The sequence below is a fragment of the Kogia breviceps genome, chromosome 19 (assembly GCF_026419965.1).
Source record: "Kogia breviceps isolate mKogBre1 chromosome 19, mKogBre1 haplotype 1, whole genome shotgun sequence".
Classification (NCBI taxonomy): Eukaryota; Metazoa; Chordata; class Mammalia; order Artiodactyla; family Physeteridae; genus Kogia; species Kogia breviceps.
This window is the reverse complement of record NC_081328.1, coordinates 41,952,182-41,967,452: the sequence shown is the minus strand read 5'-3', so window position 1 is coordinate 41,967,452 and position 15,271 is coordinate 41,952,182. Positions and strand designations below refer to the sequence as shown.

Sequence of the window (15,271 nt, the reverse complement as noted above, 5' to 3'; positions counted from 1 at the left end):
ACCTCCCCAGTTCGCAGCAGGCAGATCTGCACCTCCCCTCTCTCCTCGCCAACAACCAGATGCCCAACCTCACCCACGGGGTGTGTCGCTGCCAAAGTGTTATTTACTCGTATGTGCACTTTTCATTCACCAGCATCACATCAGCTCATGTCCAAAACCATCAGGTGGGCAGGTTCAGGAGGCCTGACTCGTTACTATGCTCACTGCTCTTTCCACTTCATTAAAAAGTAAATGCTGCTGACTGGTAGTTTGATGGGTCTAAAATTTTTTTTTTATTTTATAAATTTATTTATTTTTATTTTTGGCTGCATTGGGTCTTCGTTGCTGCTCACGGGCTTTCTCTCGTTGCGGCGAGCGGGGGCTACTCTTTGCTGCAGTGCCCGGGCTTCTCGTTGCGGTAGCCTCTCCCGTTACGGAGCACGGGCTCTAGGCGCGTGGGCTTCAGTGGCTGTGGCACTTGGGCTCAGTAGTTGTGGCTCGCGGGCTCTAGAGAGCAGGCTCAGTAGTTGTGGCACACGGGCTTCGTTGCTCCGCGGCATGTGGGATCTTCCCAGACCAGGGCTCAAACCCATGTCCCCTGCATTGGCAGACAGACTCTTAACCTCTGTGCCAACAGGGAAGTCCCTGATGGTTTTTTTTTTTTTTTTTTAACTGAGAGGGAAGGCATCAGCTGGGCACTGCTGGTGAGGAAAAGGAGGCACAGAGAAGCAACGTGATCGTTCAGTCACACGCTGCTGTGCCATGGAGCCAACTTGACCTGGGTGTCCCGACTCCCCAGCTCTGAGTCGGGTGGCCCCCCGGGGTCAGGGACGGGCTTTCACTCACCTCACTGGTTCCTGCCAGGACCCTCGGGTGTGCATTCTGAGGGCCAGGCTAAGTCCTTAACAGGGCACAGTGCGGGGGCATGAATTTGGGGCTGAAGAGCAGCATGCACTCCCCTCCCCCAGAAGCCCCCAGCTGAGAGGTGGCTTCAGCTCAACAAAGCCCACTAGAAACGATCATTTAATCATACTCTGCTCTCTTCCTTACTGAGAATATTTAATTCTTTATCTTAAAAATAACTCATACCTTTGAATTTCTGAACTTTTGAGTATGTCATTTTGCTGTGGTTCATTCATGTTACTTTGGATTATTCCATGTTTTACATTTTTATCTCTGTAATTTGAGTCTCTTGTATTTTACTTTGATATCTTCCTCTTAAATGATCTAGTTATCTCATATTATTTATTTTCTACTTTATATTTTTTCTTATCTTTGAAACTCCCCTATTCTAGCTGCTTCTACTTCCTCCCTTTAAACTTTTATAATTTTTGATCTTGGTTTTTATTTCTTACCCTTTTAAAATCTCAGTTATGTTCTGATTTATTTTACCTATATTTATTTGATTTATTACATATATTTATATAAAGATATGTAATAAATACATATATATTGCTATATATGTAATAAAACATATCTAAGTAAACATATTTATTTACAATATTTATTGGTTTATTTTACATATATCCTTATTTTTTCATTATTTTTACTTTGAATTTTCACTCCAGATTCATGTTAGCATTTCACTTAATATTTTAAATTTTTTGAGATAATTTTAGACTTACAGAAAGATTGTAAAATTTGCCCAGAGGGTCATTAACCTTTTGAAATCCCTTTAAAATATATTTACCTGTTATCTTCTATCTTTCTAAACTTTTAGGTTGCTTTTTCTTTTAATCTCTCTTTTTTATAATTGTAACTTTTATCATTTTTTATAATTCTGACATAAATTTAGTCTTCATTTTTAGAATTTGGGCGGCCATTACCCTTTCTTTACCACCTTTCATTTATGTTCTTACTATTCTAATTTTGTTTGCTTTCTTTATTTTTTTTATTTTTTATTTTTTCTTTACTTTAAATCTCTTGTTTTCCTTTATAATTTGTTAATAGTTATCCTCTTATGTTTCTGTTCTCATTTCACAAGCTGTTTTTCAGTAGCTGTAGGCGAGTTGTCAGGGGAAGAACTGGTAACACAAACTGGAGAGGACAGGCCTTTCTCCTCCAAGCTTCCACTGTGCTAGCTCTCTGGCTTCTGTGATCAATGAGTAATGTCTGCCACGGGCCAGGTGTGGAGGGCGTACCTGATGCCATGCATTGTCAAAATGCATATGAGTTGCCAAATGTTCTAAAATCCATAGTCTTACCTCTGACAGGTATTGGGCAAGTCCTATAAATGGTGGGCTACAGGGTGGGAGGGTCCACCGGGGGCAGACACTCCATCTAATACTTCCCAGACTGACATAGGTGTGGGGAGACAGCCAGCCTCTGGCACTGTGTTTATACCAGCTGGCCACTGGCATACTCAGGTCCAGCTCCATCTCTCTCCTTTCTAGGCAGGACACGCTGGTGTGGGTGTCTGAGTTCTCTTCTCCACCCATGATGTAGGGTAAGAAGCTGGGAGGGCTTAGGATGGTTCTAAGAATGAGGTCAGTGAGACCTCCTCTTGGTGAGGCAGAGGGTGGGTAGTCTGGCCCCTCCTAGGCAGCTACTTTCCATTCTGACCGAGGCCCTTGTCTCTCAGAGAGCTCTAGGGAGGGGCATCTGAGGCTGAACATCTCCAAACCTTTGATATCTCCCCAAGGATGAGCAGGACTTTATCCTGGGAAGATCAAAGCCCCATTCATCCTTTAAGACTTAGGATTTGGTGGTGATATTCTCTACCCTGAGATATACTGAGGATTTGGTGGTGATATTCTCTACGGTGATATTCTCTACCCTGAGATATACTGATGGTCTGTTTCCCTTAGAAAGCCCCAAAACAAGAACCCCTGTGCTAAGAGGAACAAGTTTCATTATCAAAGGAGTCAACCACTGCTCCCCACCCAACTCTAGGAAGTAACGCCTCCCTCGCTGATTCCTGGTGAAACCTCTCTCAGGACGTCCCTGGTCACTGCCCAGATGCTTGTACCAGGGAATGGTCCACGAGTCACCTCACCTGCTGACTCACCAGGAGCCCCACTCGGGAGCGGTGGACTCCGCCCAGAAGCCTCAAGGCCTCCCAAACTGGCTGGAGACACTACACCTGGCCCAGGTGAGCCAGGTCAGCCAAATCAGGTCGTCCTGTTCAACCTGCAGCTAAGGTTTTAGTGAACGCTAAGAAGTGTAATGAGCCCCGTGGTTTTGTTTTGTAGATTTGATCAATTCCTTTCAAGGACTAAGTTTTCCCATTTGGAACATGGTGGATGGAAGTGTAAAAGTAAAAATCTGATGCACTGGCTTCTTTTATAAAATTCCCACCTACATCCTTTGCTTCTCTGTCATGCCTCAGTGATCACTATAATGATTTGAATGCGTTCTTAATCTATGAGTGACATGAACCCTTTATCATATTTGTGGCTAATAGCTTCTCCTTTTACTTTGGTTCCTTTCTTTTTTTTTTTTTTTCTTTTGGCCACACTGCACAGCTTGTGGGATCTCAGTTCCCCAGCCAGGGATTGAACCTGGGCTATGGCAGGGAAAGCCCGAACCCTAACCGCTAGACCACCAGGGAACTCCTTATTTTGGTTTCTGATGGCTTCTACCGACGGGTTTTACTTTTCATACAGTCAAGTCTATTTTTCTTTGTGACTTATTCCATTGCTCTATAGTACGTAAAGATCATAAATATTTTCTACTTTTTTTTTAGTGATCTAATTCTTTGTATTAAATTTATTAATTCATCTAGAATTTATTTAAGTGTATGATATGAGGTGGGAATCTAAGAAATTTTCTCCCAAATACAATAGCTAAACCAATGGGCCCAGCCCCATTCACAGAACAGTCTGCCCTCTTTCCCCAGGTGAGTGCACCATCTATTCTTTTCCATTCACCTGTCAGTTCTGGTGCTAGAGCCTCCCGATTTAATCGTTGGATCTCCAGTCTTATTCTCTAAGTGGGCTTAGACACTCTCATCTTCTTTCTTCAAAATTGTTTGACCCTCTTGCACATTTTCTCCACCAGGTGCTCTTTAGAACATTTTTTCCTCAAATTCTCAAAATTCCATTGGGATTTTGGCTAGAACTGCATGACGAGCCAAAACAATAAAAGTTGCTATCTTCACAATATTTAGTGTCCCCACCCAAGAGCAAGGTATGTTTTCCCATTTATTCTTTTTTTTTTTTTTTTTTTTTTTTTTGCGTTACTCGGGCCTCTCACTGCTGTGGCCTCTCCCGTTGCGGAGCACAGGCTCCGGACGTGCAGGTTCAGCGGCCACGGCTCACGGGCCCAGCCGCTCCGCGGCACGTGGGATCTTCCCGGACCGGGGCACGAACCCGCGTCCCCTGCATCGGCAGGCGGACTCTCAACCACTGCGCCACCAGGGAAGCCCATCCCATCCCATTTATTCTTGTTTCTAAATCTCTTGCAGTGGAAGGAAGGATGTAGTCCTGCATCTTGCTGAGGCCACTCTTTTTTTCTTTTTAATTTTTATTTGTTTGATTTTTTTGGTCTCTTTTTTTTCTTATCTTTTCTAATCTTGCTGCAGGCACTCTTGATGTCTCCTCATCCTTGGCGTTGCCTTTGTGAGTGGGACCCTCCCCTTCATCGCGTTGATGATATAATAATAAGGGCTCTGGGTTTCCACAATTGAGATGATTATGGCTGGAGCTCTAACACTGGTACTGGCACAGTGGCAACAGGTTTCCCTCAAGGTCTCTGGGGAATGAATGGGAGAACCATTTTCTAGCCTTCTGTTTATCAGAGATGAGATCCCTTAGCAGAAAATCTCTCACTCAGTGACTTGTGAGGACCCAGGTTCTATCCCTGGTCAGGGAACTAGATCCCACATGCATGCGGCAACTAAAGATCCCGCGTGGCACAACTAAAAATATACCGCATGCCCTGGTCTCTTCCCGGCCCATCTGCATGGCCACCATGTTGGGGGTGGATGGGGTGAACCACGTGACACGGTGGCTGCTTCTCACTCAAAGTCTGGAGGTGGGCAAGGTGGCCAGTTTGGACTTTGCTCACAGGCATGAGCAGGGCGGCATCAAAGAAGTGTTCTAAGGTCACTTTAGCGGCAGTCGGCAATTGGATGGGTAAGAAAGGACTGCTGGTAGGGAGGTGACTGCACCGATCCAGGCATACAGCAAAAAAGCCGGAGCCAGAGCGGGGGCAGAGGCCACGGAAAGGAAGGGACAGATCTAAGAAGTGTACTTTAGATAACATTAGACTGGGCTTTAAAACGGGGCTGGGGTCAGAGAGAGACATCAGAATCCAGAATTACACTAGAGGTGAGGGCTTGGAAGGCTGGGAAAATGGGAGGGGGTAGCACAGTCAAAGGGAACAGCATCAGGGTCCTAGGCAGCTGGTCAACAAGGGTGGGTTCTGTCTTTAAAAGATCCCTGCTCGGGCTTCCCTGGTGGCGCAGTGGTTGAGAGTCCACCTGCCGATGCAGGGTACGTGGGTTCGTGCCCCGGTCTGGGAAGATCCCACATGCCATGGAGCTGCTGGGCCCGTGAGCCATGGACACTGAGCCTGTGCGTCCGGAGCCTGTGCTCCGCAACGGGAGAGGCCACAACAGTGAGAGGCCCGCGTAGCACACACACACACACACAAAAGATCCCTGCTCAAAAGAAGAATCTCCCCCACTGCATTTTACCAACTGGTGATTGATTTGACTTAGTAAGTTCTAGGAAATAGATTCTGCTATCCCTCTTGATCTCCATTACAATTTTAAATTTTTCATGAATCTTTTTTTAAAAACAGATCTACGATGAAACAGTGTTCCACTTTAATTTCAGGTCAAGGGTCAGCAATTTGTTTCTGTAAAGGGCCAGATAGTAAATATTATAGGCTCTGGGGGCTGTACCTTCTGTTACAACTACACACCTCTGCTGCTGCAGCAGGGAAGCAAGCATTGATGATAGATCCGTAAATGAATGAGTACGGCTGGGTCCCAGTTAAACTTTATTTACAGACACTGAAATTTGAGTTGCATATAATCTTATGTGTCATGAAATATTTTTCTTTTGTTTTTTTCCACCATTTGAAAATGTAAAAACCATTCTGAGCTAACACCAGATTTGGCCCATGGGCCATAGTTTACAGACTCCTCCTTTTGGCTTTTCCAGTATTTCTTCTCCTCTCTCAATAGTGAAAAAAAAAAAAAAAAGAATCTGTAATTAAGTCTTAGCAAGAATCATTGTACATTTTGGTCTCCTTCCAGAAGTTTCCAGAAGTTTCAAGTCAGGAGCAGGAGAACTAAGGGTCATTCTGGGGCTTGGGGCAGTGCCACACTGTTCTAGGGACTGGAGACAGCAACCGTGGCATAAGCCCTTCGGCTGCCAGGCCGCCTCGCTCAGCGCAACAGAGCAAAACACAAGGCAAAGGGTCTCACTGTCCCAGATTCTAATGATCCCCCCACTTCCCTACCACCAGCACCACCCCTGCATGGCTGGAGAAAGTCAGAAGCACTAATAAGAAGCTGAACAAATTACAGGGGCCTCTGGAGAAATTAAATCATCCTTTAAAACATAGGCTACTATTCACTGTGCAAAATGAATAAACCGTGTGCATCTCAGGTGCCACTATTTTCCTTTAGGGTAAAAAGAGGAATGCATGGGAAGAACTCTCTAAACAGGGAGGCACCCCCCCGCCCCTCCCACTGACCCAGCAAATGGCCTTAGGTTCATGGACCTCCTGATTCAATGAGGCCACCAGTGCTGTCTCTCCAACTCATCTGGGTTGGGCCACTTGCCCCGTGCTAATGTTTTGGTACCTACAGGTCATCTCTGGAGCATCTCTGAGAGGCTACTCGACATAAGCAGAAAATAGAAGCCAGAGGAGGATGCCCTCAGAGAGTAAAATGAAGTAGTTTTTCTTCTCAGTCTTAGGACAAATACTGAGGACGAGAATGCAAGTCCCGTCGGGTTGGACCTGTCTGGGTCACTTACGGGCAGATGAGGAATCTGGGAGGTACTCTGCCCAGGTCACATAGCCAGGAAGAGGCGATGCCAGGATGCAAAGCTTGTGTCCTCACGGAGCACTCAGCTGCCCTGACGGTTCTTCCATCCAGGACCATCAACTGTTCCCCAATTTTCCACTGGGGCACAGATCTGGGGTGTGGAAGCAGCAGTGTCCAGGACTCACACCCCAAAGCTGTGACCAAGTCACTTCTCTCAACCTCCTTCATGTCACCCAGTGATCCCTGAGCTCCCTTTCTGCTCCAACGTTTTACTTTAAGCGGATCGATTAGGCCTGTGTCCTCCAGCTCGGAGCCCTGGGAAGACTGGTCACAAGGCAGAAGGAGTCTCTAGCCCAGGCCTGGCTGAGAGGCAGGGGGCCCTGGCATCCCAGCCAAGGGTCTGAATGCTCAGCCCTGCCTCCTTCTTTTTCCACCGTCTCTGACCCCTGTGGTCTTCCTCTATAAGAGCCAAGGGCAGGATGATTTCTCTGGAAGAACTGGACAAAGAACATGTAAAGCAACTGACAAATGACACAGCCGTTATGTCCCAGCCCTAGGACTTTCATGCAAAGACAGCAGACTGAAAACACAAAAATAAGCGTAGCCCTGAGGTGGGTACACAGTCCAGACTAGACGTGCTTATATCACCCCACGGATCCCTGTAGCCTAAGAGAGACGCACAGACAGGAAAATAAACACGCCAGGAGCTATTGTCCTAAGGCCATGCTTTGCCTCCTTGTTCTTCTAAATCAACCAATCTCTTTTTCAATCTCTCTGATTTCCTACCTCCCATTTTCCCAGGCAGTGACCTACAGGCAGTGGGGTGTGAGGTAAGGAAGAAATTTCAGGAGCAGCACAAAAGTTGAGTTAAACCTGCAAACGAAAACGGGTCGCTTTTTAGGGACCCTTGGAAAAGCACTGCCTCCTGACAAGAGAAAATGAGAACCAGAGGGTCCTGGAGTCTGTCCTTGTCATTTGGTGGCTGGTAAATTGAGGGGAAGGGGCTTGTTCAGTTGCTCACAGTGCCTGGTCCTACAAGATCACACTCCCAGACCCAATGCTGCCTTGCCAATGGCTTTGTGGGGGGGCAAGCCAGGAAAAGGGAGAAAAGTGTCTGCAGGGCTGAGAGGTAGAGACAGAGGAAAAAAGAGGACCGTGCAGGTGATGAGAGGATAAAAGAGAAGGCAGGAGAGGGGAAGGGGGTGAAGGCACAGGGAGGGAGGAACCCCCTGAATCAAACCGTGGCTTCTGCAACCCAGTCTTTTCTATTTACTTTCCTGATTGAGGTAAAATCCACACAACACACAAGTGACCATTTTAAAGTGAAGAACCATCACCTCTGTCTAGTTCCAAAACATTTTCATCACCCCAGAAAGAAACCCTGTGCCCATGAAGCAGTTTCTCCCCATCCTCCTCCCCCCGTGCCCTGCCAACCACTAATCTACTTTCTGTCTCTATGGATTTACCAATTTCAGAGATTTCAAATAAATGGAATTATCTAACACTGGGCTTTTGTGTCTTGCCTCTTTCGCTTAGTGTAATGTTTTCAAGATTAACCCACGTTGTAGCACGTGTCAGGACTTCACTCCTGGAATGATATACACCACATTTTGTTTATCCGTGTATCCATTGATGATTACCCACAGTCTTTTAAGTTTGGAAACAAGATAGTATGGAATTTTTTACTGTGATGCTTGTCTGATAATGCTGAAATCGGGGTGGAGGGGGAGGAAAGGTGAGGGCAGGAAGGGGTAAGATGATGGAAGAGAAGAACGGCAGAGGGACCCTCAGACAACCTTCAACTTCTTCCTCATTTTGCCAAGGCTGGGCGTCCCGGCCCCTCCAGACCCTTAGGAGCAGAGGGATGTGCAAGTGAGACCCCGGGTCCCTTTTGCTCCCAAAGAAGAGGGTCTTCCCAGGCTGCAAGGTGGATAAATTTTCTGCCTAGTAGAGTTCACATGCTCTGTGTGTCTTACTTGAAGAGGCAGCTTTGTTTCTGATCATCTCAGGCTGCCCTCTGAGGCATCCAGAGGTGAATGAGGGAAGCCCAGGTACCTAGCCCAGCTCAGAGGTGACTTCTGGAGCATGATCAGGGAACCCTGCTCGCTATTTGAAGCACATCTGCCATTTTCCTGGACACTTTCCCATGACAGAACATGTAGGCTCACCACAAACCTATGACGTGGGCAGGATGCAAATCCCAGCCAGGTAAAGGGCTCCAAGAGCCTAAATGACTTGCCCAAGGCCAGCAAGGCAGCCTGGGACCTGACTCCCCTCTGAGGCCTCTGTCTGCTTCCCCACCCAGGCTTTTTGCTCCTGCCCAGTTCTCCAGGGTGTCTGCAGGTTTCAGCTGACCTGGGGCAGTCTCTACCTGAAGGAGATGAAGACCAAATAGGCTTCCTACACCTACTGTCATCCTTCCTGTTCCTTTTAATTTTCTACAGCAATGCGTTTTGATTCTAGAAAGCTCCTCGGGTAAGCCAGGACAACAGTGGACACCATTTTTGGCAGTTTTGGAATATTAACATCATCTGTTTATTTGAGTCGTGACTATTAGCCAGTTTCAGGGGCTTCAGAGAGAGAAAGCGAATCTCTGTAATACAACAGCCCCAAGAGAGGAATTAGCCTCACTTTCTAGATGAGGAAACAGGCTCAGAGAGGTTCAGGAACCTGCTGAGGGTCACACAGCTAGTAAGAGGCAGAGCAGGATGTGAACTCTGATCTTTTGATGCTAAAACCCATCTTTCGGATATTGTATCATATCAGTGCCTTCCCAACAGAGAGTTTAAAAACATAGCCAGCCCTTTTCTCCCCTCCAGGAACCAGAGAAATGACCCTGTCCCTGCTGGATGGAATTAGAGTCGAGGAGGTAAGAAGAAAGCCCGTGTCAGGGGCTGGTCCCGCACCCTGGCTCACCAGGCTCCAAGCAGGACGTGCTGCCTGTGCAGTCCAATCCCGGGAGGAGCTTTTTGTATTCTAGAGCCCCCTCCCTGAAGGCGCCGGGTGGGCTGTTTCGGGCGGAGCTGCAGCACTCGCTAGGGGGCAGCACATGCCGGGGCGCAGTGCCCGCTCGCTGCAGCCCAGCCACCGGCCAGCTTCTCCCACAGGCAGCACTGCTGGCTCCCGGGCCGCTGCCGTGACTCAGCGGAATAACCGCCACCAGAACAGGTGGCTCCATCCAAAAAAAGGACGCTGGCCCTTAAAACGCCCTCAGGTTAAAAACCCAACTGGAATTAGAGAGTGGTGATATTGCACAACTTTGTGACTATACTTAAGTCACTGAATTGTACACTTCAAAGGGTGGATTTTATGGCATGTGACATATCTCAATAAAGCTGTTATTAAAAAAAAAAACAACACCCTAAACGGATCTCTCAGATAGTTGAAGATCAAGTAGAGAGAAATCTAAAAATAACCTTAAAATGAACTTTGACCTCCAAGGTTATTTTTGGCTCCCGCATCCCATCTTTCCTTTGCTCTGGTCCTTTTTCTGCACCATCATGAATTTGCCAGTGCGTTCAGGTGGAAAACAGGATTCCTCATGACAGGAGCCATGTTTCAAGCATTTCCAGGTATTGACTCATTTAATCAACACAACTGCCCCTATTATTATGTCTACTTCTACAGAGTGGGAAACCGAAGCACAGAGAGGTTGAGTAACTTGCCCAAGGTCACACAGTAAACATGTAATGGAGTCAGGGCTCAAAGCCCAAGCAGCCTGGCACCAGAATCTGACCTTGTGAGGCCGACTGACACAGTGATTAAATCAAGCGGTGACTGAGATCACCCATTTCAGGAACATAAGGACCCACTCAACTGAGTGAAAGCTTTCGTTTCCTCTGAAAACTTTCTCTTTGTATTTACCGTCTATTCTTTAATGCTTACGGTTCAACTGTTTTACTTTAAGATATAAAGATTAGTGAAAGGGCAGGCATAGTAGTCTCCTTGGCGGAGATGAAGTCTGGGCCCAAGATCATTAGGAAATCCCTATACTTATGAAGTGGGGAGCCAACTGCACCTAAAGAAAGAGAAAGAGCCTCCAGGTTTCAGGAAAACACTGGGCTGGCTTGTGGCAACTCTGCTGCTTCAGATGCTCTTCCCTCACAGCTAGTCCCAACTGGGAGCTGCATCTCCTTTTGTGTCGCCCCTCTTCTCTCCCGCCCCCGACAGGCAGGTGGCACCCAGCACCCAGGCACCACGGGGAAGTTCTCAGGAAGACCTGCTGGAGGGAAGACGGCCTGGCAAACCTCAGAGGAACTCTAAAGTGTGAGCTTGTGCTCACATCCTATCACAGGGTACCAGAGAACGTTCTAGAACCAAATCTGAACAATAATAATGATAATACCCGGATTTCAAGCAGAACTGCCAAATTAAGTGCAGAGAAGATAAAGGAGCCCACAGAGAGGAAAGACTTAGGTTGGTGAGAAGAAACTGGAATAATCCCGGGCCTCAATCCAAAGAGAACAATCAACAGTTGTATGAAAGCATGAATGAAGGCCGCTTTCTGGGGGGAGGTGGTGTTGCTGTGCACACACCATGTGTCATGGCTGATGTCAGCCGGCTGACGTCCACCACTAAGAAAATCCACAGACTGTGTCGGAGAGGACAATTCTGGTTTTAAGCTCAAGGATTCTGTTTTATGTTTTTTACCTCCTTTGTAACTGCTGGTATAGTCAAACAGTGCTGTAGCATCTGTTAGGATGATATGGCGTGCTTGGGTGGCCTTTGTTTTCAGAACCGCAGTAGTTTTCCCTCCACCCCCCTGTCTGATCAATTAGCCTTCAACGAGGACAGCACTGCCATGTGACACCCCTACGGGGGGTGGTGGCAGGCTGCTGAGCCTCTGTCCCGTTCAGAGACTGCCAATGGCCCTGGTCACCACTTAACTGTATCTGAGATGAATCCCCTGAACTCAGAGCACCAAATGGATAAAAAGCAGTCTCTTGTGATGTCAAAGCTGGGAAAACCACAGCAAAAAAGTGCTTTTTTTTTCTAGGGCAAGCCACTCTTAATCCTGAGAGAGAGAGAGAGAGAGAATTTATTGTTTTATAAAAGTGATTCATAGTCATTATTAAAAAGTTAAATACAAAAATGTGAAAAGAGGAAAGCAAAATAACCACTGTTAACATTCTAGGGAACTTCTTTGCAAACACCTCGCCTATGCACACATATAATTTTCCCCAAATGAGACCATATCATACCAGTTGTTCTGTAGCCTACTTTATTTGTGTAATAAATATACTGATATTAATAAGCTTTATATTAATTTCTGGTTGATCATTGATGGCTACAATTTCTAGATTTGCTGTTATATCTCTGCCCTCTAGCTCTAACAGGCAGCAAATAGTTCACAACCCAACACAAGATTGCACTTAAAAAGTTCTGGAGGGGGACTTTTAAAGTCCCCCCCCCGCCCCCTTTTTTTTTAGCCATCCATGATCTTCCCTGGATAAATATTTCTGTAGCCAGGCACTATTTACACATTTCTTCTCATTTAGTCCTCACAACGACCTATGTGAAGGAGGAAATGTTATTACCTCATTATCCCCATTTTTGCATTTATGCTCAGTAGCCCCGGCTGAGGGAGGACGCACGCATGTCTTTGAATCTGCAGTCCTAGCCTCCAGCTGGACACAGGGTGGGTCTTTGGAGACCTTCACCGACAAATCATGAAGCCCCACTCTGAAGCCCTGATATAGGAGGAGCCATTCCAACTGCACCTCTGTGAGATGCACGGGTCATCTTAGTTCCATTTTGCAGCTGGGGAGACTGAGGCACAGAGAGGCTCCAGTGGACCTAGAGACGGTGCCAGAGCTGGGGGCAGAGTGTGGTGTGTAGTGATTTCCTGGAAAGCTCAGCTTAGGGCTAGGACGTCGCTGGGAGTGAACGCGGGGCGGAATGATGTCAGGGGTGCGAGGACGCGGCTGTACCCGATGTTGAATGGGGCCCCCACAGTCAGGGTCTTGCCTCAGCAGCAAGTCAGGTGCTGGGAGGCCTCTCAGAGGCACCTAGGGCCATTTGCCAAAGACCATTATGGGTTCCAGGGAGCACCTGCTCCTCCATTAGCCATTCCTGGGACTGATGAATAGCACTTAGGCTGCCCCCTCTCAAGGCCCTCTGAGAACACCGCACGGCTTCCCCCTCACAGCAGGGGCTGGGGAGGCGCCCTCCATCCTGCCCCCAAAGGTGAGCCTGGAGGGTCCCTTGCTTCGCTTCCCCTTGGACCTGGGTCTCTCCCATGAAGCAGGGAGGGTCTCATGATCCAGAGATGCCACGTTTGCATCTACCCTGAGAGGCCACTCAGCCCTAACGCCTCTCGTGGAATGCACCAAGTCCAGCCTTGTTAGTTGCGTGAATGGCTGGACTCCTTGTGCCCTTGGTTTCCGAGGTGGAGGCACTGGCTCCAAATCTTCCTGAGGACCTATTGCCGGTTCAGACCTCTCCATGGATTTGGGTAGAAAGGACACGTGGTGTGAAGTCCAGAACCCTGGGTTCTAGGCTTAGGAGGGACCACTCACTGGCTGGTCGACGCTGGGCCAGTTACTTGCCCTCTCTGAATCACAGACTCTTCATTTGTAACACGGGCACGAGGACACCTGTGTCACAGGGTGGCTGTGAGGATGACTGGAAAAATGCGTGTGAGAGAGAGTGCTTCAGTGAACTGTGATGTTCTAGACTGATGCTCGGTACTGCTGTTATGACACGTGGGTTCTGGGCAAGGAGAAGATATCTGAGGATGGGGAAGAGGAGGCCTAACCTGAAGGGTTAAAGTCAGGGGCCAGTGCCCTGAAGGAGGGGGTGTTAGAGCATGAAGGCGTGAGAGGCAGCTCTGGGTCGGCCCAGGGAGAGGAGGAGAAACGAGGGGTCCTTCCAGGAAGGTCTCGGAAGTGACAGGGCCAAGGTAAGCATCGGGGAAGAACTGGGGTGTCTCTGCTCCCCACCCCTCCCAGCACTGGCACCCGGCGCACAGAGGAGACAGGGGAGGTGGGAAGAGACGAATCGTCCACACCAGTCTTGGCAGTGAAGGAGGCGGGGGTCTGAGAGGCCACATGCAATGACCAGAAATTGGCTCTTTTTGCCACAACATTTCATTAGATGGAACAACAAGGAAGAAGTGGAGGGGAGAGGAAACGAGGAAGGGAAGGTGGTAGTTTTGAGGATGCTTTCATTTCTATTTTTTGAGTCTGAGGACACACCCTGAGGGACACGGGGCACAGGAGGACGGCGTCGTCTGTCTCTAATCAGCAATGTCCCTCGGTAATGAGCAACCTGAGCTCAGCACGGCTGGAAGGACGGGAAACAAATAGTGTCCTTTGAACCCACGGGAGAAATGCCACCCAGGTCAAGCACACCGTGCCTGAATTACCCCCTTGACAGAGGTGCCCACACAGCATCAGGGGCGGAGTTGACAGTGCATTTCGGGGGCGTGGAGCACACACTGGGGTCAGGCTGTCTGGGTTCCACTCCAGATCCGCCACTTACTAGCTGGGTGACCTTGAGTAAGTCACTCAACCTCTCAGAGCCTCCGTCCCCTCGTCTGTAAGGTGTGGGCATTAAACGAGTTAACATGGTAAATGCTGTGGTTGTTATCATGACCACCTTATCACCCGTTATTTGAGCCAAACCTTTCCGTATGCTGTTTGTATTTTCAGACTAAACAGCTTCTCAGGGCCCAGAGCCCCACCCCACATTGGATCCAACGACCCATGGTGCCCCCTTGGCCCTCCCGATGCAGCCTCTGTCCAGGCAGGGCAGATGGTGTACCCGGTGAGGTCATCCCCTGGTCCCGTGACTCCTGGAGACGGGGCCAAAACCGTGTCCCGGCGCATGCTGTGTGAAGCTGACCCCTTTGTGTAGGAGGACAGGGGAGAAGTGAACACACTGGCATGGAGAGAGCTCCATCCTGTATCACCAAGGGAAAAAAGCAGTTTTAGAAATGTGCATGCACAGAACGTTTATAAACAAGACAGTAGCATATGTATGCATATGTGCAGAGAAGAAATCGCAAAGGGGGCTTCCCTGGTGGCACAGCGGTTGGGAATCTGCCTGCCGATGCAGGGCACACAGGTTTGAGCCCTGGTCCGGGAAGATCCCACATGCCGCAGAGCAACTAAGCCCATGCGCCAAAGCTACTGAGCCTGCGCTCTACAATCCACGAGCTACAACTACTGAAGCCCGCACGCCTAGAGCCCGTGCTCCGCAACAAGAGAAGCCACCGCAATGAGAAGCCCGCGCACCGCAACGAAGAGCAGCCCCTGCTCGCCAAAACTAGAGAAAGCGCACACGCAGCAACGAAGACCCAACACAGCCAAAAATAAATAAATTAAAAAAAAAAAAAAAAAAGGATAT

The 15,271-nt window shown here is 48.2% G+C and overlaps 1 protein-coding gene across 25 annotated transcripts in view; it reads right to left on the bottom strand.

Moving 5' to 3' along the window:
- MAPT (microtubule associated protein tau) overlaps nucleotides 1-15,271 on the bottom strand; it is a 100,997-nt gene that overhangs the window by 44,920 nt on the left and 40,806 nt on the right. The window lies entirely within an intron of this gene.